The sequence below is a fragment of the Rhyacophila brunnea genome, unplaced genomic scaffold (assembly GCF_057557595.1).
Source record: "Rhyacophila brunnea isolate RB1 unplaced genomic scaffold, BYU_Rbru_1.0 scaffold_15, whole genome shotgun sequence".
Taxonomy (NCBI): domain Eukaryota; kingdom Metazoa; phylum Arthropoda; class Insecta; order Trichoptera; family Rhyacophilidae; genus Rhyacophila; species Rhyacophila brunnea.
Window position 1 is genome coordinate 39,413,845 of NW_028232806.1, and position 27,136 is coordinate 39,440,980.

Genomic DNA, 27,136 nt, shown 5'->3' on the forward strand with positions numbered 1-27,136 from the left:
ACTGGTTAGCTTGCCTATCGATAAAAACGACGTAACAACATCACTACCTGTGTCATTTAGTATATTACGTAGTACTGATTTAGAGGATCATGTTTCTGGTTAAGAACATTGGAAAAACTGTCAGTATATGTCTAGATATATTCGTTCGCTAAACTCGAAGAGCGATCGGTCTTACTCGCTGGCGCGGCGCGGCGCGGCACGGATAAATCCACCGAAGTTTTTACCTGTTGAAAACTGACAGCCAATTTGCGTACACATTCTGGATATCGGTTTTCACATATTATTCACGCTCTCGACCTGACTGACGTTCGAATTAAAATGAATATGAGCTCTTCCCATCCGCGAATTGCCTTTCAAGCTTGCGCGGATTTCATCGAACAAATTTCCCTCTTAGGTGAATTATTACAGGTAATAATGAGTTGACAATTTATTATTATTAAATTAATGGTGTAACTGACACTTTTCAATTTAATACCTTTATCAAGGTTTAATAATAACCTGGAAGATTAATTTCAAAATGAAATCGATCCGGTGCTATATTTCAGGAGTTAAAAATTTATTTTTTACAGTTGTATATTAATTTATTACCGATGGCTGCGCGGCATAAGCGCCAGACTGTGACGTCATGGGTCCCAGATTTAAATCCTGAGTCTAGGAAGTACACATATTGTTTTTCAATTTGTGTATGAGTCAAAGTATGGACCTTATAGGTTGAGCAAGTGGCTGACATCCTTTACTCGTAAAAACCTGTTTATACAAAACGTCCACGCTGTAGAGGCCCATATGAACTTATTAGGATCGGACATGGTCGAAAAAAAAACCAAGAAGAGAATGGTGGACTGTTTGTTTTACATTATCAATTATTCACCTGATATAATAATATCTACCCGGTTTCAAAAGAAGCTTGAAATAATTTCAGCAGTATACTATTTTGGGTTCCATGACAAAACAGAACAGTGACAAAATAGAACAACGATAATTAATATAACTATGACCTTTCAGGAAAAATATAAATTTAATATTGAAATTGTCCTATCTCTATTATGTTGATAGATTTTTAATAGCACAGATTTTCAATACGCCATAATAAATCAAATTATATACCTAATTTCTGCATTCCTCATCGCTAGAAAGCCTCAAATAAACGGGACTTAACTTGGTGTTGCCGGCAAGCTTAGGATATCTCATCTTAATCAATATAATATGTTCAAAATGATTGGGTGACTAGGTACAACGAAATAATGACCTAACCTAACCTAACCTAACCTAACCTTACCGAACCTAACTTTACCTAACCTAACCTAAATAGATTCCAAAAAAATTAATGTTTAATTTCATGTTCTGTTTTGTCCGAATTCAATTTCCAATATGTACAGTTCATCATCTTACGCTTTTGATGCATGAAGTTTTGAAAATTCATTCAACTATTTCAGTGATTGCGCGTAAAATATTTATATGTAAGGGCGGACGTGTTCAGCGTGGGTCAAAATGGAGCTTTTTTCTATTTTCAAAGCATGATCCTGGAAATGCCTTAAACGTTGTAGATAATCTATTTATATAATTTTGAAGCCTTATTATTCTTTAAATTTATTTTAAACATTTGATGACTGCATAAAGTATTTTTATTACATAAAATAGTATTCTTTTAAACCTCTCGCTCTAATGTTTAAGAATATTGTCATATTTCAGTACACAAATGTGCAGTGGTGTTGGGATTTTTTACATTTATTAATTTTTAAACGCATTTATAAAACCATCAGCATAATTTATAGCGACATTATTATAGTGAAATATTTACGATACAAAATTATATTGATAATCTCTGTGATTCCAAATTTGACAAGAATTAGGCATTTTATTATTCAAAAAATGGGCTTGAAGATAATTCTAAAGATACTCATTATAAGCTATGTCTTTGACCATTCAAGTGTGATAAACATCTTACGAATAATGATTCCTTTATAATAATTATTGACCTAAGAATAAAGTAGTGTTTTTTTGAAATACGCCATTTCTTTTGGCATCCCCAGTGGTTAAGCTACAACATACGGCTGTAGCCATAATTTGACAAACTATGATTTTATTGAAGTAAGGAGTAAAATGATGTTAACGCGCGTGTTTTGAATTACTGGCCATGGCCTATGAAACCGCCTTGAAAAAACCCTGGATTTTTTTGTTGTTGTACAAATATAGACAAATATAATATTATAATGTATTACCACATCAAGACGTATGGGTGAATCAGGTCAACGAATCAAGGGGTGCTCAATGAAGAAAATAAATTCATGGCAATGCGGCGCCTTTTATGGTACACGCTATCTTGGACACTTACTCATACACCGATGATAAAATATCACACGTACCTACATAAATTTATATATACTATCTATTTGTTAACGAAACTTAAAAATAGTTATTTTAATATCTAGATTCCGTTTTTATATTTGCCTGTATTTTGTGGCGGGCGTAAGAAGATAGCGATGCGGGAACGCTCCATCAAACAGATAAATATTTTTACGCTATTATAAATTAATGACTAAATAAAATCACAAGATTGAATGTACGCAAGAGGTAAATAATTGACAAATAGTGGAAAAAGAAACTTTTTGTTAAATGTAAACAATGACTCATCCAATTATTTTTCTCCACTGTTGTTACTTCATGGAAAGACATTGTATTAAAAATAACAAACACTTAATTATGTTAGTAAGGTTACATTTATTTTTATTTTTCATACTTATCTAAAGAATTATATTTATATCTAGACCGGTTTCATCCTTGGAATATTCTCAATAAATTGGTTCACAAAACTTGTATTGTTATAAATATAATTGTAGAAATAAGTACTTAAAAGATATAGTTTTATTTATAACGTCGTCCATTCGTCATCAACGAAACACAAAACATACTTAATAAATTACAAGATAAAAATAAGTTTTTATATACAACGTTTTTAAATTTTCTGTTGAATCATATAAACTTAACTTGACTAGTTTAAACGATCAAAAAAAATGTACTTGATAGAAATACTGAATAATGAAATGTCATTTCATATTATATTGATTTCCATAGTGACGCTCGTATATATTATTTAATAATTTAGTTGCTAGGACCCCCTAGCAACCAATAATGGTATCGAAATAACTTTGCATACAAAAAGGAATTAATTAGAAATGAATTCAATTCTACTTAAAGATGGCTAAAAGTATTAAAAAATGCATTGGCATCGTGTTCTGATATATTCTAAAGTTTAAAATATCTAGCTAGTCGGGAAGTTAGTTAAAAATCGATTGCAAGATTTTTACCGGACAACAACTGTAAATGTAACTGGACAAACAACTGTAATGGTAAATGTATTGGGCGCGGCCGGTCACGTTATTAGATTCGATGGATCTAGAGTTCTCTATAAAGTTTATGAAAGAACGTCTGTAGGCAGTCGTCTGTAGAGGTTTTACCCAACTCCACAACTGCCACACCATTGTCTATGCTCATGTTTGGGGCATAGACAGTTGTGAAGCGGAAAAACCAATTTGACAGTTGTCTAGAAACCTCGTATCTGTTTAGAGGCTACAAGGATGCTCCAGTCCTTCGCTGAATTATCAAGTTAAAAGATTCATATTAAGCCTTAGTGATAATAATATAATAAATAATTAAACATCGTGTTATTTATCGTGTAATAAACAAGTTAATGTGTGCCATAATATACACTATATAAAACATCATCTCGTGTATTATTCATAATATCTACCCGAATGCATGTCACATTCACACGAGCAACCTATCTGATATCAAACTAATAACGGATGTAGTTGAAACAAAGAAAATAACAACAACATCCCTTATACGTCTCCGGGGCCACTTCTGGAAGATATAAGTGTATAACGTCAAGAGGGGCGTAGAGAGGCTGACTGTGCAGATTGGAGAGAGAAAGATCGGGCTAGAGATCCTGGATGACGGTTTTGCAATCAATGTACCTGAAAGGACTGTAGCGACAACCTAATGAAATGTTTAAGTCTTTTAAAAATACGTATGGTAGAAGCAACAAACATGCTGCTATCTTTTGCAACAACATATGATTTACCTTTGCGAGAAAGTTTTTCTATACTTATATAAGTATATAAGTCACGATAAATGGATGTCATCTATTTTCCCAAACTCATATTTTCGTTCTCTGAATTTAAACACACTGAAAACAAGATATGTGGATTTACCAGACCCGGGATTCAATCCCGAAACCCACAATTTTATAAGTCAACTTGTTATTACTGCGCCATCGCAGTTTGCCACAATGACTATGAAATATTTTTTTGGTTAATTAATATAGAGAGAGAGCTTGGAATAGAGATTCATGGAGGAAGATTGTGGAGACCTCAATGGTATGTAGTGCCAGGTTATATAATTAAGAATAGATCACTTGACTTCACCAAAAATAACATTATATAATATTGATGACAGTGTCTATTTAGAATAAGTAAACGCGATCGAGCGATCTCTATTCGTTTGTACGAGTGTAGATTCCAAAAATACTACGAATCGTCTAATATTACTATGAGGGTCTTGCATATAAATTGAGGTTGTGATATTCTCCAAATTATTCTATTATAATAATTCGGAGGTGCGTGTATTATTCATTGACAGTAATACGCTTAAGCATTGTTAAAAGGAATTACTTATTTGGTATGAATGTACCTACTCAGTTGGGATGTTGTACAACATGAATGCCAATTTACGTTGAGCCTACGCGTTTACCAATTATCAGAATTTCCACGAAAAACTTGGTAACTATGCTACAGCTGTAACATGCATATAGTGACCATGCTTTTCACGGCTTATTTTAAAACAAGCACATTATGTGGATAGTTTTTTATTATTGTAAGATAGATGGATATTTTAGACAAATATATATTAAATCAACTATTTCTTTTATTAAATAAATAATTCAGAAGATTTTAAGAATATACCATTCGAATTATTGAACATACATAATTCTGAAAACACTGATGAGAAAATATACCCAATAGAAAAAATCTTTTTTGAAAAAAGTAAGACAGCTGGAAGGATCGAGCCTGCGTCTCTTGGGTATCGCGACCTTTGCATTACCACTATGCTACGACTGCCATGCTTAATTGTGACAAATTTTAATTATTGGCCTTTTTAATACCTGCTGTGTTTTCAGAATTATGTACATATATATATGTTAGCATGTAGTTCAAATCTATTCAAAGCGTACACCTGCAGTGACGTCTGTAATTATAAAGTAATGTAATGTAACAAACTACCACTTATCAAGCCTAAAACAATTGCGAAATCGAATCTATAAAACAATTCTTTAATCTGAAATAATTCATTTTAACATTTATGAACTTATTCAGATATGTAACCTTAGGTAACTCGAACTGAAATTACTTTACGATTTCTTAGAATATGTGATTACACTCATTATACATTTTTCGCAGTGTACAATTAATACATATCAATAATAAATTCAGTAATAATAGCAACTTAAATTTAATCTTGACAATAACATAATGGGGGACTGCCAGTGTACGATATTGAGAAGGTGTTCCCTTTTTGAGAAGAAAGTATATCAATATAAAATAGTTCAAAAATACTTACAAGAAAATAATTTCGCGAAATCGGTATTGATTCTGGAGTCGAAACCCATGCAACTTTAACGGTTGTAACTTAAAGCTGGCTTATATCATTACCTACATTAACAACAGATATGGCACTGGTTGAGTTGTATTTATAAATAAACGATGCTTCTATCCATCCGATTCAAACGACTTATAAACATAATATGAAGCTAGGCGTTTAGCAGTATTAGTATCAAAAACTAAATATCTAATACGTATTAAAAACGAGATGAGGGTAGCTGTGTCGAGTTTGATTTCAGGATTTGAGAAACTGCCCAAAAAAATTACTCACATAGCTAATAATTAGATAAATTGGTACCTAGAGCGCAAGAATGTTTATTATCTGAGTTATATTAATGCATTCAGATATCTAGCCTATGAAAATTAAATTATTTTTAACACGGGATAATCTTATAAGTTCTTACATTCAACGTGTGCGACTACAAAAAGCTTCACGTAGGAAAGTTTACCCACCACTGATCTGAAGAATATTGGCTGTTTTTCTCTTCATTCTACCCAATGCTGATTTGATGCTATCCACTGCCTTTGTTTAATCGAATCATCATCATTATGATCATCAGCCGGGGTCAATTTACTGCTGGATGGAGGTCTATCCTAGCTCCCTCCACTATTTTTGGTCTCTAATTTTTCGCTACCACGTACATCCACCAAACTTTATGAGTTTGTCTATCCAGCAGGTTTTACGACGTCCCTGTGGGCGTTTAGTGCCCTTGAGTACTACTGTATGAGAGATTTTGTCAAGCGGTTGTCCACTCGCCGAGCGATATATCTAGCCTGGCAGCTCAATCGAATACAAATAATAAATATATTTGTTCTATGGGGGTGATAATAATTATGGTCACTGGACTTCCGGAAAGCAAAATGGCCCCTGTTATGACGGGGAAGTAACTTAATACGATATAATAAGAGTACAAAGCGAAATCCCCGCTTCCACCCTCTCACCACCCTGCCCAATTATTGATTTCGACTCACTACACTTTTGCCTATCAATATATTTCCTAATGAGCAACAACCTTACGCCATTTGCCGGATTTTTGCGATTGGCTAATTCAGCGAATATATTTTTTTATTGAATTCGCGAAAAATATCGCCTTTTGTGTCATCTACTTTCATTCATCCATTCATTAGTATGCAACAAGGTCTAAAGATATATTTTTTTTAAATTTGTAACACTAAAACATACCACGCTGTCCAATAACGGTGATGCAGTGAAATATAAATGTAGTGGTAGCATTAAAATAATCACGAAATACGCAGGCTTTGAGAAATGCATCTTATATCAGTTTCCGGAATGGAAGTTAGCCTTTTACGCATTGGACTACGACGGCCTTCTAAATGAAATAACTACGGGCATGTTATCATGCATCACTTATGGTGTGAGGTGAAAACTGGTCTTCCAAGTCATCGTCAGTTACCCATACCTTCCCCCCAGTTACCCATCCCTTATTTACTAGTAACAGGTACCTACATATTTCTCACCTCTGAGGTGATGTCAAGTTATTTTAGGAATACCTAATATAAACAAAATGAGTTAGAAAATTTGTTTGTCCAAAATTACTAACAACCACCTTGTACAAAAAATCAAGGACATAGTTATTAATAATTCTAAAAAAAATTATCCTAGTAATAAGAATACCTAAGGTCGGTTCCGGCCATTAAAGGTTACCTCGAAGGGGACAATATAGTTGATGCTACGTAATTCAAAGAAGTAGGTAATGCTAATTGAGCTTAGTAGGGAATATAAATGAGCAAGTGGAATTCAGGTATATCAAAATTTGAAACGATTTGGTTAAACTAAGTTTTTTCACTGACTAATTTAATAGTTGATAGTTAACTATTTCTTTTATTCAACGAATAATTCACAAGATTTAAGAATGTACCATTCTAATTATTGAACATACATAATTTTGAAAAACACTTTCTGAGAAAATATATTATAATCAATAGAAAAAATCTTTAAACAAAAATCGATTGCCAAAGTAGCTTCATTTAGAAGAGCACTGGTGAGTGGGTATTAAAAGTGGCCAATAGTTAAAATTTGTCGCAAATAGTATGTCACCGCATAGCATAGAGGTAATGCGCGGATGGGGTGTAAACCCGGGAGATGCAGGGGTCGATTCCCTGCCGGGGTGGCTTACTTTATTAAAAAATATTTTTTCTATTGGTTATAATATATTTTCTCAGAAAGTGTTTTTCAAAATTATGTATGTTCATTAATTTAATAGTTATTGGGTAGGTACACGTTCACACTTGCGTATGTTGCAAAGTTTTAATTTACACCACATACAAGTAGAAAAAATACGTAGCCAAAATAAATGTGGACCTCCTGTAATTCTTCTCTTGTAACTCCAGTGTGTAAGCATACCGTAGGGAAAGTCAGCAGGATAAATTACGGATAGTCTTCATACATTCCTAAATAAGCAATGTTTGCTTATATTCCTGATGACCGTGGCCATAGTAGGCTTTGTTGATAACGCCTAATAAGTGAAACACAAAAGATTGTAGGGTTTCATCTCGTTATTTTGCATAAAAAACGTCATAAAACATCGAAATCAACATAGTATATAGATATATTTCTGTAAATGGTAAAAGTTTTTTTTGTTTAGTAACACTTCTTTTGGCGCGTTTGTGAAATCAGATCAGAGTGTATTTTTGGCGTGTGACATGTAACACATATTTTTTTTTTCACACAAAAAAAACGCACTCGATTGGATTCGAACCACCGATTGTTCGGTTATCAGCCGAACGCACTACCTTTACGCCACAGTATGATACTGAAATCGTGACGATTACACATTATAATATTATAGTTTAGAATTGCTCCGTTGCCTAGGCAGCGAACTTATTATACAGTTAATAGTATAGTTTAGAATTGTTCCGTTGCCTAAGCAGCGAATTTATTATTGTAGGCCATTTGCACGTTTTAATTTTAAAAAATCTATTCCAAATGGCAAGGTTACGTGGAGGATACGTGAATAACAGGACAACAAGTGAGACGGCAAACAACTCATCTTGATGAGTTTTAACCGTTTGTGTAAATAATATTAAAACAAATTTTAAACCTTGATGTTCATTACAAAAAATATTGGAGAAAATGCCGCCATAATATATTATATTAGACAAAAATACTACCATTATCAAAGAAAACGTGTCTTGTGTACAGGAATGACTCAAAATAACGTAAAAAGGTGCCACTTACAGCAACAGAACTTATTAGACTTTATAGACAGAAATACAAGAAGGATGTGTAGAGGTTTATTTAACCCTAAAACTGACGCATTATTATCTATGCTCATTTATATAACATAGAAAATAATACGAACAGGAAATCACTGTCAATAAATCAGTTGCATTTTGGCCTTTCAACAGTATATTCAATTTACTTTTTACGTTTATATAAACGTTATATCTACAATATAAAACCAAGAAAATACCACCACTGTGTATTATTCCTCACTACCCGAATTAACCATATCACGCACATTCAACACAACCACCTGAATAAGATAATCTTAACATCGGGGCTACATCAGCATCATCGATAACCCGCGATAGATGCCGCTTGCATTAATAGCGAAATATATCACAGAGGTCATCAATGTCGGGCATTACAGCTATAACCAATTTGGAATTACTTCAATCATCAGATGTGATTGCTTGTAGTATCATTCAATACTCCAATCGCATCCCTACTAGTAAAAGATTTAGTTCTTCGACAAAACGTCTGTGAGCCCCATAATAGATACATTGTTTTTTTAAAACAAATAATAATTTGTAATGTAAGATAACTTGCAACAGAAATATACTTATCTTGTCCAGTAGTGGGTAGGTTAAATATTTAAATTTGTCTTCCGACTGACATGAATCCTGTGAAGCCGTTTATAATCTGTTACTTTCCTAAGATATCTATTCAAAGGCTCAAAGTAATTTAAAAGTTTTGTTTTGCTTCGTCCGCAATATTATTTTGTTGAAACCCGCAGATCGACAGAGCAGATAGAATGGACGCCATTCAAACATGAAAATTATTTACGAATCGTGATTTTCGCATTCATGGTAAAGATAATTTTTCCGCTATTCTTAGAAAAATGCTTTTATGTATTTTGATTACATATCGGTCCTTTTCGTTTCCGGTTCACCTTATTATTAATTGAATAATAATAATATTAATCCCATCGTAAGAATTATAGATTCAATTTTATTTACTGCTACCAATAAAAAAGAAAAGCTAAAACTTTCATCGTTTTTCTATTCATTTATGCTAAAATTTCATCTACTTAGGCACTCAGAGATTTAAAATTTTGGTAGATACAGAGATGCTTATTAGATGACATCTATATATTGAGACGCTCTAGATCTGAAATCATCATTAATAGATTCCTCATGGACGGCTTTGAATATTATAAGTGTGTATGTCACATTATGTCATCGTTGTAATTTTTCAAATATTGGAATTGAAAAATATTACATTAGCCTACTTTGCTGTTTATAAGATATATTATGTAACATTGTTATTTTATTACAACGTTTTTATTAGCGCGTATTCTTGTTTGTCCAGTACAAATCTTGCAATCAATTTTTAACTAACTTCCCGACTAGCTAGACATTTTAAACTTTTAGAATATATCAGAACGCGATGCCAATGCATTTTTTTAATACTTTTAGCCATTTTCAAGTAGAATTGAATTAATTTTCAGTTAATTCTGTTTTATATGAAAAGTTATTTCAGAAAAATCCGTAAAAAGTAAAAGACTATTATTGGTTGCTAAGAGGGTGGTCCTAGCAACTAAATTAATAATATATACGTGCGTTACTATGGAAATCAAAATGACATTTCAGTATTCTATGTTTCTTTGTTTGTTGTAAAATAGCAAAAAAATGAAAAAATGATCAATGATGAATGAAAGGAATCCCCGGGCGCTATATAAATATTTTCAATAATATATAAAGTAGCGCAACAACATCTCCATAAACCATCGCGCATTTTCTATCAGCAAAGGAGTCCGACAAGGTGATACAATCTCACCTAAACTATTTACAGCTACCATTGGAGACTTATTCAGGCAACTTGACTGGAATGACAAGGGTCCCCATAAATGGAGAATACGTGAGTCATCTGCGCTTTGTCGATGACAATACATAGTAGTTTGCTCAGACTGCTAGAAGACTCAGAATACCTACCTCCAAAGCAGAATACAGGAACTCGCTGAAGTAAGAAACAAAGTAGGCTTGAAAATAAATGTATCAAAGAAGAAAGTCATGTTCAACTGCTTTGCGGGCTAAAAAGAGATCCTCATCAATGGCATTCAGCTCGAACAGGTGAAAAACTACATATATCTGGCACAACAAGTGTCTATAGATGGATGTATATTTGATGAAATTGTTCGCAGAGTAAAGCTAGGCTGGAGTGCTTTTGGCCGCCCGAATAATTTCTTCAAAAATGACCTCCCGCTGTGCCTAAAGCGCAAAGTGTTCAACCAGTGTGTGCTTCCCGTAATCACATGCGTATGAAACATTGACCCTAAGTAAAAGAGAGATCCAGAAACTTAGAGAAGCACAACGTGGTTGGAGAGGTGCATGCTGGGCATAAAGCGAAAGGAAAAAAGGAAAAAAGAGGAGTGAGTGAATAAGGAAGCAGACAAGGGTTTGCGATGTAATAGAGTTCATTAAAAGTCTCAAATGGAGATGGGGTGGACACATAGCTCGAAGAAGAGACAATTGTTGGACAAATTTACTCATCCGGTGGTATCCAAGAGGTAAAAAACGTCCGCAAGGTAGACCTAGAAGCCGCTGGATCGATGAAATGATAAAGTTCTGCGGAAGTACTTGGCAACGCAACGCACACGAACGAGAGAAATGGAATCAGCTTGGAGATTAGCGAGGCCTTCATCCAGCAGCGAATAGATTCAGGCTGATGATGATGATGATGACATAATAAAATTTAAAAAAAAATGTATTTTGCTTTGTTATATTTATACCTATATTTTTTTTTACTTAAAAATTGTTTTATTTTGGCGGTAAATAAGACTACATCACTACTACATTAACAAAATATCTTTAGAGTCAGAAGGATGTAAATCCACACTACGTTTTTTATTTTATTTTTTTAGATATAAAATTGTATTATATTTATTCCTTTCTTACATATTCCAGAAGTACTTTAATTGAATTAGAATACAAAAAATAATGATCATTCTATGTATATTTTCTTGGAAGTTATTTCTATTATTGGAGTATTAGTTTAAAATAAAAAAAAAATTGGCTCTCCTGAACAATTGGGTATTTGGCACTTGCATCCGTCTGACTCTGAGAAACAGATATTATCATAATAATAATTGTAATAGCAACTTAATTTTAGTAATGATGCCAAGTGTGGAGACTTTTGAATTAATTGGTTCATCTTGGTTAAAGTTTGTGTGTTAATAATTTGTTGTAAAACTGTTTTTCACGAATCGAAAATGTCTGAAAAACACGAAACCGGTTTAGAGTATAAAATAATAATATTGTGGAAACAAAATCATTTAATGACGAATTCGCAATCAGTCTCTTTATTTAACTTACATAAATATTTATAAAAAAATATACACATTGATTATTGAATTTAAAAATGAAATTTATTTGCATATTTGAATAGTCAGAAATTTAAAAATTTATACTTAGGTACTATCAAAACAAGTTATCTGTATTTGAAAGTTTAATCATTGATTAAACACCTATTATTATTTTCAGAATAAATATCGATTGTCATAATATAATCCTTATCTTAATCGGTATATATCCTTATTTAAACATGTTATACTTATACGAGTATGATAAAAAGGGTCAGGTATAATAGATAAGCAACTATGAAAGTATGGCTAACCAAAGGCAGTCAAAACAATTTTGGTGGATACTCGAGGAAAATTAGAATTAAAGGTGTTGAAAAAACATTTTTCATATATTGATGCTTTTAGTGAAATGATAGTGCTCAACATTGCAATTTTAAGACTAATCTTCTTATGGTTCAAAAAAAATGTCATACTGTTTGAAAATCTAAATGATATTATTATTAAAGGTATTTGCAATAATGGGTAATCCTGTCTGGGTCCAATATCATTCTCCACCATTTCTTCACATTTAATATGGATCACCAGTTGGAAATACCGTGAGTCAAGGAATGACAACGTGATATTTACTTTTCGACATTAAAAAAATTCTATGGTCACAGGTTAGGCCATTTATAGTTGCATACATCCTTTCTTTCCATCAACCACAAATCCCCTTATTTATTATTGTTACAAAACCAGGCTAACACCATTCACGGGTCATGATCGACCGTCATGAAAATAACATTTCACAGCTCAAGAATGTGAACGGGTCGTGTTGCCGCACGGCGTTATACAGAGTGATTCGAGAGTTAGCTCAAGACAACTGGTGTGCGTGTTAGCCTGTTACCGCTAAACTACATTTTATTGATTAATTCAATCATTATACAGACTGATTCAGAAGTTGTTCGTGGGCCACAGCCGGGTCAGCTTGATATAGTGTGATCGTTGTCCCAGCGATATTTCTGAATACCTGGCAAGCCGTGATACCCGCCCTCATTATTCATACAACCAATCATAACCATTCACTAACCTCATATCATCCATTAACAGTGTACCGTCAAGTGCCGTGCACCGGGTAACCCAACAAACCATACCGCGCGAGTGATAGTATACCAGACCACGGAGCCATCATCAACATCATAAAAGGTTAGTGTCTGGCATTTTGTTAAACCCTCCCTAGATCCGGAATCTACCATCACCTTAAAAATGTACAGTCCACTGCAAAAAGTGCCACTAGTCACATTTTTTAACGAACTGCTAAATACAAACATAACAGTATAATACCAAGCTGCAACTTGAAAAAATTAAAAAAATACATATTTTGAAACGCCCGTAAAAAAAGTTTGACTATCACTGGCATACATCGAGTCAATACGCATTGGAAAAGTTTAAAGACTTTGTTTTATCAAGATTCAATTTATTTTTTTCTTGAAAATAAGATTGAACTATGAACTAAGTTCTGTGGGTATGGGGTTCTACATTTTGTTAGCATGCGTTTTCCTCTAAGATTTATTCAAAAGAGGTCTGTCTTAGATTTATTTAAGATAACCTTCGCTGCCCTTCGCCAATGTATTAAGGTCACTTCGATTCAATTCCGTTACCTACCCAAAAGGGGGGATATATTTAAATTTAACCGGAAAAGGGATCCACCGTTATGCACCTACCCACAACTAAAACTCCTACTATTTTTAAATGAAACTTTTTTACTCGGGTTGCCGAATTTCGGCTGATGTGCGATGAAAAACCGTCATAGTCGATTCCGATAATCGAAAAAGCGCACTACTGAATACACTGTTGAGGTAAATGTAAACATTGTTAAGAAAAAATACGTAATAAACTATTTATTTTATTCAACGAATAAGATTTCAGAATGTAATATTCTATATATTAAATATACATATTTTAAAAATATCTCATGCATATACACATTAAACGACAACTGGAATATTATATTTAGTTTTTTTAGATGTACATACTTATTAATTACTTATGTATTATTATAGAAAATGTTAGTACTTAATTAAAAAAATATTGTTGAAGGTAAATACGGTTTTTGTCATGATTACACCTGAAGACGAACCAAAGAATTTGCTATATTTTTGAAATCTATTCCTTGAGCCAGAATCAAAATTTTTGTAAAACAAATCCTATTATTTAAATTAATATAATTTTGTTCGTCATTTCTTAAGATGTTATTATGTGGTGGCGCTTTTAGCAGTGGACTGTAAATTTGAAGGTGATGGTGGATGGTGGATGGTTGGCGGATTACGGATCTAGGGCGGGGGGTTTACACAGGATGCCATACGCTGACCTTTACGTTGAGAGGGCAAGCGCGCGCTGGAGCTGGTTTGGTGTTCACGCACTCACGCACTGGTAAACGGACGGTTCACTTTGATGGATGATAATATATGATATTGATGAATGTTGATGATAGGTTGTATGAATGATGGACCCGACGTTCACTCGAACCGTAACAGACTAATACTACTAACGGTAACAAAGGTCGAACAGATACGTTTTGTATGAGTCACGCTGTAGGTAGTGACGGTAAAGTTTTTAACAAATTTACCTTAAAAGTAACTTTTGAATATCTCTGTATAACGCAGTGCAGAAACACGCACCTGTTCGTTATCTTGAGCTGACTGAATGTTCTTCGCAATTACGGTCGATTCATGACCCGAAACTGTCAGTCACTTGGTCTTGCAACAATAATAAATAAGGGGATTTGAGTAAGTGTGGAATGAGAATGACGGCCACCACAATCGGCCCAACTAATATGTAATAAATTGCCCAAACGTACGCATTAATACTTGTATCTTTTACGGTCATAATCCCAATTATGCATTTTTAAAACTAAATGTTTATTTTGAAGTGCATAATTTTTTTAAACGAGACCAAACAACATGAAAAGATTTCCCATCTCTGTATTCAACTGTCATTATAATATAGTTAGTTTTTGGCAAATACATATTATTATATCAAAATGTTGCAATATCTCCAAAAATTACGGGAAAATACGGTTAGATTTTACTGGACCATGTTAGATAATAATTTAAGTTAAATGTATGCTTAATGCACTTAAGGCTATACTTCAGTTGGGGCACGGTCTAAAACGATCGTGACTACGCGACGCGAAAATTGTGCAAACGACGCGTGCAGAACAAAACATAATTTGTCATAAAAATGCAACATACGTCCATGTAATGTTATGTTTATTGTTCTATTAGTAATAATAATAATGATATATTCATTGACATGTTTTCTTTTTCAAGTAAATGGGTAACGTTTTTTGGTAATTTTTACACGATTTAAGAATTAATTCCCCCGTCACCATCACAAAACAAATTGACGTGTTCACAGCTCGACTTTCGCTCTTCGATTGCCGGCGAGTCCGAAATTTCGTCGCACCTATAGTTGAAAATTATTTGTATGCAAGTAATGCTCTTAATAAAAACAAAATATTTAAAAAAAACTGTTACGGAACTGTTACCACGGACATGTTATAAATCAAACTATTACTCAATTTTAAAACAAAATTGTATACTTACAAGTTTTAAGTAGCCACCTACTCATTTATGCTCATGGTTTTTTTCATGATCATGTGATCCTGAAATATTGATTTCTTTGGCAAGAAAAGTCATTGGCTTCATAATGACATTCATTGACATTTATAGCAATATCTTTTTTACAAATTATACAGATTGTTTAGCTGTATAATTCGATTTCATTAATTTTTCACCGTTGTACGACACCTGGGCAATGGGTTTTAGCCACTGTTACCGCATAATTGCCAAGAAAACTTTTATTATCGGCAGATACCAAAAGTAAATATTGGACGAAGATAAAATTATTAAAAGTATTCAAATAAACAGGATTTTATTCAAAAAGATTTGCAACTATCTGCCTAGATACGTTGGCATAAAATAAATCATGTTTATCTTAATTCACTATCCAATTCCCGCTCGCGAATTCCGAAATTGATTTCTGAGCAAGCTCGGCTGGCAATATCCTTTCAATTCCCAACTAGCTGTCAGGAGCGTCTCTCATTATCTTCCATAGACATCTATGCAAAATCAGAGATAACAGTTTCCGTTCGCAAAACCTGTTCGCATCCGGTCTGCGGCCGCAAACCTCTACTCCGACCGATCGACCCTTCCGGAACCGCGCGTTAAATAGTTTTCACTGACAGATTTAGTTTCTCAAGACGTCAACTGATTACTAAAATAATTATCATGCCTAAGTTCTGGACGTCTCTCCTCTATCTACCCCGGCCGCTTTGTAAGTCGCAATGTTGAGAGATGTAACAGATTTTAATGAAGTTTCAAATGAAACACACAAAGAAGGAAAAGTAAATTTAATACTTTTTAACATTGGAAAATTGTAATATATAAAAAAATCGGTGCGTGTACTTATATACGTGCGATAGAAGTTATATTTCTTTGGCGTAACAAAACAAAAAACAAAACTTGTGATAACCTTTGATTCTACGATTAGCTATTAATTATATTGTTAAATTACTCACTCAAGAAAAAGGACCGCTTATTGGAGCGCCGTTGGTTAATTGTTGGTGGTTGGATGGTTGGTAATTGTTAGTGGTTGCAAAATTACAAATGTGGCCGACAGTAATAGATTTGTTGCCTAGGCAACGGAACAATTCTACTATCAAACTTGCGTTTATATACAGCTGACTAATTCACAGGTAACTTCATATTGTCGCGCACTTTCGTAACTCTCAATTTCACTCTCTACCAAACGCCCGAAAAGAAGTATAACTTCAATAAATTTATAAAAATCTAAATACGTATTATAGGTGTCCATTAGTATATAAAATATCTCCTTGTTAGCTAACTTACGACCGATCTCTGCTACCGTCTTCAAAACAGAGGGTCACTATGGTAGTATCAATGTCTCGAAATCAGTGGACAAATGATATTATCTGCTGACAGGCATATTATTTTCTAGCTTTGTTGGAGTCGTTAGAGTTGCTGAACTCGACGACTTAACTGATTTATTCATGGTATTCAGTACACAGTAGTATACCAAAACATTCATCATTCTCTCCTCTCTCAACAAGAACATTGGACCGTTTCTCATGTTGTCGATATATTCCAAGAGGCTTCTGCTTTGGTATAATTTCAAATTACACCAGAAACAGGCAGAATGCATCGTAGATGTGCAAAATATCCAGTGTGCCTTCCAACACCCCTACATCAGCTCAATTCGTATACCATATTACACATAGGTTCATGCATAAAAACTAATTTGATTTTAAAAACATACGTCTTATTAGCAAATGAAAGTAGGTAAGTACATCAAAACTAAAATTTAGAGAAATCTGGACATCATCAAGTAATCAACGCTTGTATTATTTATACCTGCATTGCAAATGGTCGCAAACATTAACAGACTTTGAAATAACACATCACAATATGCGATTTTATTGTGTCAGTAGTAATTCTATTCAAAGCTTAATCAGTAAATCTCATCAGATTTCGACGGAAGTCTATTTAAACAATTTTCAAGGATTTTTTCTTATATGTAAGTACCTATACTTCTGATGTTGTCATGGCATAATATAGCAAAGTTTTCCTGCGATGGAATACTTTGCAAATCCTGAAATTTTAACCGAACACCGTGTTTATTTTGTAGGGTAGGAAAAAATAGATAATCAAAAAATTTAAAAATGAGAATAAACAATAATTATTCCTTTAGTAAGTAATTATTTAAAAAATATAACACATACAAATATAATAAATAATTTAATGAAGTTCTTAATGACTTCGATGATTTAGGGTCCTTAAATTTCAAATCTTCTTGATACCAGGCACAATATTAGAAAGTTGAATTCTTATATCTGGTGTGGCGTAGAGCTCGTTTCTTCATTACACCATGCTAAGAAAATCTTGATTCACATAAATATGTAGTATTTAACGGAAGTAAAACAATAATATCCTGTTTTGACACACTTGGGTACTTTCAGATAAATTTGCTGATCACCTATTTACGCTCCGCGGAACATAGTTTGGTGAACTCTGTTCTATAAAACCATGAATATTTAATAAAAAGTGATGCATTTTTAAATTGTGTGAATTATTTATTTAATAAAAAAATATTTAATTGAAGTCAACAAATCCTTCAAGACTAGCTAAATAAAGGTTGATTTTTCTTTCGCCTACCATGTTAATTCCTTCAGTTACTGATAAATTATTACACTGAAGTCATACGTATTCTGTGCTGCCTGCAAAGCATACATCCAGATAACATGGAATAGGGCAATAAAATTCTAACCCGTCAATCCATGCAATGATCAAAGGCCTAAGTATGATATAGCGCAAATAACACAATAAATCATATCTTCCAATGGTTGAATTTGACTGTGTGTCTACGTTATTGTCCACACTACACTCTACTTGGTTGATGCTTATCCAGACTGGGGCATATATTCGGCAACGGACCGAACTAGGGTAAGTGACGTAGTGTAGAGCAGGGTTTCCCAAACTTTTTCTGCAATGGAACACTTCGCAAACCCGGAAATTTTAACGGAACCCTAAGCTTATTTTTTAGATTGATTCCTACTGGTTAAAATTTAAAAAAAAAATAATGACTGATAATTTTGAGTCCTTAAATTGCATATCTTATTGATATTAGGCACACTATTAGTAAGTTGCATTCTAATATGTGGTGTGGCGTCGAGCCTGTTCCTGCACTTTGACTTCGTTGCAGCATAAATAGAAAATCCCGCTTCGGATAAATTGGTAGTAGAAAACGGAAGTAAAACAATCATGGTCCCCACATCCTGAAGCGGTCCCTCATGCTAGGAGATTTGGCGGGCCCGCTACCTATCTCTAATGTTAAAGGCAGTGTGACACATCACATTAACATTTTTCAAATTATGTTACAGCTCAAATTAAGGACCGTTATTCAGTGTATTATTAACTATTCTTTTCTATTTTTAATACATCTACTTTCATCTTGGAGTTGTCGAGTATCAATACGCAATAATCAAAAATTACATCGTTCAATTATATTATTTAAAATTAACAAATATTAATAGTTACGAAGTATAATAGCACCGCATGCGATTTTTTTTTAACTATTAAAGCAAATTTGTGATGTGTGTTTATCTTACTTATCTGATCAACCCGCTACGCCGGGCCCACCCAGAGCCCGTGCCCCCAGGCTAAAGCCCTGTCAGCCACCCTTGTGGATGCCATGAAAACAATAATAGCTTGTTTTGAAAAATTGGGGTACTCTTCTGACAAACTCGCCCAGAAATCATTTAAATGCTTATCTTCAAATCAGAGTCACTAATTAAATCAATAATATGTTCATAGTCACTTGCGCTTAAGCCTACTGGTTTAGCTGTCACGGAAAATGAATTCCGAACCCAGGAATCGTCCTTACTAGTTGTCAGAAAATATTGCAAAAGTGTATAAAACCTTTCCAAATTGTCGCGGAACACCTATTAAGGTTCGGCGGAACACTGGTGTTACAACAAACCAGTGTGAACGCTGGGTTTGGGAACACATAGTTTGGGAAACCCTGGTGTAGAGAATATGCAAGTGACATCAACAGCTTGTTTCTGTTAATTTATGATTAATATTCTTAAAATGTAAAGTGAAACTCATAATATATTATTAATTATTACGTAATGTTGGATTAATTATCTAAATGCATAGATTCAAATTTTTCGCACCACGGAAAATGGTCGGTTTTCTTTGTTTACAGTAGTGGTTTTAAAATTTTTTGTCTAGCCACGCCCTTTGTGTCTAAAGAGTTTTTACGTAATCCAAAAATATTCTAATTAGTTTGATGGGTGCATCAGAATAGACATAGCTATCCAGCGATATAGAATATAATATACAATGGCAGCCCTTACTTGTAACAGAATTGCCATTTATATTATTGTTAGTCTCAAATGTTACGTGAAGTTTCACTTCGATGCACTAAATTATTTTGCTATTTTAAACGGTCAAACAGATTTTTAAAAGATAATATAGGTACACATATACATATACAAAACATATCGATTCTAGAAAATATAGTCTCCAAAGTTGTATTATTTACACTTTTTTCTTTAATTTTTCGGAGTCAAACAATGACATGAAATCTCTTCGGATGTTGATATATTCCACCTACGTGAGGATGAGTGTAGGTGGGCGTTGTTTTATAAATTCTTAAAATAGGGTCTGCCTAGCTCATTTAGTGTACTTCCTTGTATCTTATTTATATTTTCTTGTATTTATACTTTTCTACTTAATACTGATCTATTTATTTTTCATATAATACTGTTTTAATAATATTTCTTTGTTTCTAAATGTCATGTAGTGAACATCTAAAATTAATAATTTATAACGTTCACTACATGTAAAAAAAATGGAATTTGAATTGGAAAATTTGATATTCTAGCCACACGGCACGTTGCATACCTTAATTCAGTGGTTTCCAAACTTTATGTCACTACGCCTCCCTTTAAAAAAATCTAATCTTGGCGCCTCCTCCCCCTTTATTTTATTAAATAATACAGACACTTTTTTAAATAGTCAACAATGTACTAATACAAAAATGACATAAAAACAAGTTTTTACTACTTACATTAAATTCATTTTTTAATTAATTTGTTTGCATGCGACGAATTTGCTTGTTTATTAGCATAATCAATTTTAATAGTGGGCAACCAAATCAACAATCGTCACCAATCATCATCGTTCATTGACAAATGGATTCTATCATGGGCTCCACATTCTGAAGTGGGCCCCCAGGCCAGGATCTTTCAACCACATATTTAAAATATTTAATAGCCCTGAAACAAAGCAGGCGAGTTTTTTTTACTAATAATAAAATAATATGAAAATTGCATTAGCAAACTAACCAAGATCTCAGGAAATAGATTTTTGTTTGCTTCAACATATCGGGCGTAGAAATCATTTAAAAGTGGAGACATGGCGAACTTATTTTTTTTGTAATTTTGATTTCCAAAGCTCCAATTTTTAATGAATGTCTTTACTTTGCCTTTTTAAATCATTGACTGCATCAGTGGTCATGGCATTGATTTATTCACTCAGTTTTTTTTTAATTTCAACCAAATAGACAAGTTTAACCACACAATTATTGTTCCTAAACAAATTTGACTAAAATTTCAACATTATGATTTGACCCTTTTATTTAATTTTTTCATGAGATAGCCAGCGCGCTTCATAATATACTATAGAAGTGAGGTATTATAAAATTAGTTTTCATATTTTCAGACAGGTTTGTAAACAACCTTTTATAGGACTGTTTTTTGTGTAGTTTATAACTAGCGGCCGTTTTATAAACTATGCATTTGAAAACTGCAAACTTGTGGCTACATTAATTGTGTTAAACTTTTCGCGCCTCCCTTTGCAACACTCAATAGGTCTGTAATTTTTTTGTCGGGTTCGCGATGTCTAGTTTACTTCCATTACCTTTCAACGTCCTTGGTTACCAATAACGACACGTGCAGATTTGCGAATAATTACAGTCTGACTTATTTACTAGTGCGCACGGTTGTTGAGTTGGCCGTCGAAACTAAAGATGTACCACTCTCTTACAGCGCGTCCCACCTACCGCTCCTGGTCCACGATTTTTGTCTGTATCGAAGCGTCGCGCCGTCATTATATCGATTAAATGCCCAAACCTTTGCGATCTCAGGCTAAAAATATCATTACAAAATATGTTTCTAAGTTTTGTGAAGAAGACAAGCGATCGCCCTTAATTCCTCAAGACAGAGCAAATTAATGTATCGAACAAATAATGACATGTTAGAAGTCACTGCATTACCAACGTCAAGAAATTTCCTACTTTTGGGGAAAAAATATTTATAAATTTATGTTGATATGTTTGAGTGATATATTTTATTAGTAATGTATCCATACAACACATTTTCTTAGAGATTGGAGTCATGAAAGGATGATAAAAAATACTGTATAAAAATGGGGCGGCATTTTGGCGCTGCTTAGGGGCGGTATTTTGTCTAGGAACATCACAGATTGTAGTGCTTTATTAATCGTCTTCGGTATCACACTGAGTAGTTACTTATCCATTTGATTATTCATTATATTTGTTTGTGAATCTGTCAGCGCGTACAATTAATTGTCCGACAATTTCCACGGTCTCGTACCATGTGAGAACTTATAACTAATACCGATAAAATATTTATGCACCTGCACGTATCTATTTGATATTCATAAACCGTTTCTATTTTCATTTGCATGCTAAATGGAAAGTATACGAGTAATCACATATCGGTAGGCAAATAAAACTCAGCCTCTCGCAATAAAAGTGAATATGTTTTTCATTAAATTGGGGCTGGGCCGGCAGGGCAGGCAGAGAGTACATAAAATAAAATAAAAGTGATATTATATTTGGAGCATTCCGCTGAATGTTAGTGACCCTCTAATGTTCATTACCGAGTCAGGCGCTCGAATGTTTCAACAAGCCTTCGTATCAAAGGTTTCCAACGCCACATTTTCAACAATAATTATAAGCAGTTATGATAATATTATGTTTGTTTGCAATATATATGAGGAAAACAGTGGACTGTATTTGCAAGTAGGGTGGGGGGTATTTTAAGTTTTTTGTGCAAAGTAGCCGGGGTTAGGAGGACAGTAAGGACAGAATTCGCTCAAACAATATAATTAAAGAGCGTACTTCAGTGAAACGGCAAATAATTTTCAACAGTAGGTTCGACGAAATAGACAGACATTCGAGGTGTCCGCACGTCGATTTGTTTTGTCATGGCGTCGGATGAAAATATTCTTAAATCGTGTAAAGATGACTAAAAAACTTTACGTATGTACTTAAAAAAGAAAATAAATCAATGAATATACTATTATTATTAGTAATATAACAATAAACATATCATTAAATGGACACATGTTGGATTTTTATGACAAATTATATTTCGTTCGGCACGCGTCATTTTCACAATCGGCGGATCGCCTAGCCACGATCTTTTTAGATCATGCCTCTACTGAAGTATAGCCTTAACAAGAAAGTCGTTATACAACTGGTAGAGTCTCACCAAAACATAAGACACCTAGTAACATTTATTAAATTGACCCCCCCCTTTGGGGATTAAGATGAAACAGGTTTCGTATAAGGAAATAAGGAGTCAGCTGCGATACGGGCAAATATCCTATAGCATCGTGGGTCCCAGGTTCGAATCCTGCGTCTGGCAAGTACACGTCATATTGTTTTTCAATTTGTGTATGAGTCAGAGTATGGGCCTAATACTTCTAAGTACTACAGGGAAACGGCAAATAATTTTCAACTATAGGTGCGACGAAATTTCGGACTGGCTGCCAATATGAGAGCGAAAGTCGAGCTGTGAACACGTCAATTTGTTTTGTGATGGCGACGGGGGAATTAATTTTTAAATCGTGTAAAGATGACTAAAAAACGTTACCCATTTACTTGAAAAAGAAAACATGTCAATGAATTATTATTATTATTAGCAATTGAATAATAAACATAACATTACATGGACGCATGTTGACTTTTTATGACAAATTATGTTTTATTCTGAACGCGTAATTTGCACAATCATTGCGTCGCGTAGTCACGATCGTTTTAGACCGTACCCCAGCTGAAGTATACCCTTAATACAAACCTCGACTCAGTAGAGGCCCATATTATGATCCTATTAGGATCGGATACGGTAAAAAAAGTATTATAAATAAAAGTATTATACTACTATAAAATGGCTATTAGGTATGTGACAAACATTTTACCTGGCCCCATATTTCAAAAAATCAAGCCTCAGATGCACTCAGACCTCGTTTTTTTCGGGACTAGCCGTTTGATTTTAATTCTATAAAATTAAGATCAATAATCTATAGAGAAACATTGTAAACTGTCTGCCTTGATATGTAAAATATATAAAACGTTTTTCGTTCTAGTTCGAATGATTGTATACTGGATTCGTCACTTTTCTGGTTTAATACTAGTTAGAATTATTTGAACGGAACTGTATGAAAAAATATTTAGATCCAAACTATTTGCAGGTACCATTGAATACTTATTTATGTAACACCAGTGGAAAGACAAAGTGATAACTGGGGTGAGTGGGGAGTATCTGAGTCATTTACATTTTGCTTGGATATAGTAGTCTTGCTGCAAGAGGACCCCCATAGCAGAATGCAGAAACTCAGTCAACACGAACACAAACAACAAACGTAACGTATTTAAGTGATTAGGTGACCAAAAAAAAAATCATGATTATTGGATTAGTTTGGCTACCTAAATAATAATATCAAAAGTGACCTTCCATTAAGTAATAAACGAAAGTGTTATTTACCGTCATCACACAAGATCTTGAAATTTAACGTGTTAGGACAAAAGATGAAATACTAAGATAAGAGAACAAACATAAGAGATAAATTTAATAACACGAATAAGAGACAATCGCTGAATAAATCCAGTGTTGAGGTGAACAAATTGTTCAAAAGGTTCCAGGGGCTGCTGATTCAACGCAATAGCCATGTTCTTTGGAATTGCGTGGTAACATAATAATATGTAAAGCACGAGACTGAGAACTTGGACAAGCAGGCCTTCATCCAGCAGTGGGTTGATTACATACTTATTTGATTATTTTTAATTAGAGATAGAGTCTTTTTAAAGTTGACATGGATTTTCCACTATGCCTAAAACAACCCACTGTCCCCTGACGACGTATTCACACATACACTCACGCACACATATACACATACACAGCCAGGGCCGGACTTTATTACTAAACAGTTTCGCTTTAATTGAGTTATGCAAATGGCCGCCCGCAAAAATTTAACACTGCCCGATCCTCTTCATTAACTTTGCATACCTTAATGTAGGCCGGCGTACTCCACTCTCAACTTACTTTCATAATAATTTCGCATGGCTATGTCTATATTGCGATGTCTTGGACCGCCTAAGTGCATATCGCTAAGTGTTTGCAGTAAATAACAGAGTGTAATTATTAAAGGGGATTTCTTTGCGACAATAACTCGAATGAGAGAGGGGGCGGTATATTCCAAGATGAGCCAAATTAAGGCACACATGCAGAAACATTATTTTTGAAAGTAGGTTTCGAGGTGTCGCAGAGATGCTTGTTTTTTGCCTGCATCATTATTCAAGTTGATAATCAGTACCCAGTACCCAGTAGATGTGTAAATGGCCCCCACAAGGGGAGGCTGAGAGGGCTCTAGCCTGGGGGCCCGGGCTTAGGGAGGGCCCGGCGTGGCAGGTCGATCAGTTAAGTGAAATAAACACACATCACAAATTTTCTCCAATAGTAAAAAAGCCGCCTGCGGCGCTATTCTCCTTCAATTATATTAACATTTACAAATATGTGTTTATGTAATGTTTTCAATGTAATATGATGATTGATATAATAAAATGATAATTCACGTGTAGAAACTTATTTTAAGTATTTTTAGTGTGTTGTCAGACTAATAAAAAGGAATATTTGTCAAATATATTGAAAGGTCGCATGTTACTTGACTACCACAAAAAAGGGGTTGTGATCAGTTCTTCATAGTAGAATGCTCAATAATTCAAATGGATGTATTTAAAAACGATAAAAATCGCTAAAAATACACGGAACGCCCTTAATTTTACCTTGCAACCTGGGGTTCCATAGGGGACTACCATGTAGAGAACACTAGTGTAGAATATCACACTGCCTTTAACCTTAGCGATATGTATGGGGCCCCGCCAAATATCCTTGCCTGGAGGCCCGCTTCAGGATGTGAGGGCCATGGATGTGTACATCGGAATTTTAAAGAAAAATTGCATTTAAGATTTTTGCGATTAAGGGTAAGGTACATGCACCTTTCCATTACGCCAAAAGACCACAAATGAATGAATGAAAACCAATGAATTAAGAAAAAGACAAGAGAACGCGATGTAATAGAGGTCGCTAATCAGATAGAACGGCAATGGGATGGATTGTCGCTTCGTGAGTGGGCAATCGCTGGACAAATCCCGTAATAGAGTGGCATCCGAGGATTGGATAGACGCATTTATAAAGTTTGATGGATGTATATGACAGCATAGAATTAGGAACCGAAAAGAGTGGGAGAGGTCTTTAACCAGCAGTGGACCGAATTTGGCTAATGATTATGATGAATTAGAAAATAAGCCCAGGACACACAGGAAAAGTTGGTTACATGTAAGTTGTACGTATGCAGTTTATACTCCTCGGTGAAACGTTCAACTAAGAACTCGTCATTTGATTAAATGTTACACGAACTCATGTTTCACGTACTGCGGCGTACGAATAAGTGTCGTGCGGTGAACTGTTTACGTACAAATTTCCGGATACGGGAAAAGTCTGGCCGAGGATAGAAAGATGTATGGTGAATTGGTTCCTATTCTTTAAAAGAAGCTGATACCGAAAGAAGAAAAAAACGTATATAAAATGCATAAAGGCAATGAATAAATGAATATTTAAAAGTGGATATTACCTCCTGTTCGCAAATTATATATTGGAAGATGATTCTGCATTAGCCATAACACTATAATACATATTTCATTTATTTTGTTCACTGTCAATTCATGGTGGAACTGCATTGTATCGTAGAGGGACATTTTCAACAAAATGTCCCTCTGAGGAGGACGAAACCGGTCCTAATTTATTGATTAAAAGTGGGATAAGTACCAAAAAAAAATTGCGTTTTATAACATACCTATTATGAAAAGTCACAAATCTCGTTTGTTTCTTCTGAGTCCATGTTCCTTAGATGAAGCATATAAATACGACAAAGGGGCTCCAAAAACTGTTGTCGCTACTCGCTGCTTTGTCGTTCTCCGTACATTTTGTTAAGTTACACCTACTAGATTCCCATTTTTTAGAAAACTCAGTGTTCAACTATTCCCCAATATATTACCAATCGT

General features: G+C 34.1%; 1 protein-coding gene across 1 annotated transcript in view; it reads right to left on the minus strand.

Annotated features, from left to right (window-relative positions):
- Nucleotides 1–27,136, minus strand: part of LOC147075315 (cell adhesion molecule Dscam2-like) — a 380,443-nt gene that overhangs the window by 130,680 nt on the left and 222,627 nt on the right. The window lies entirely within an intron of this gene.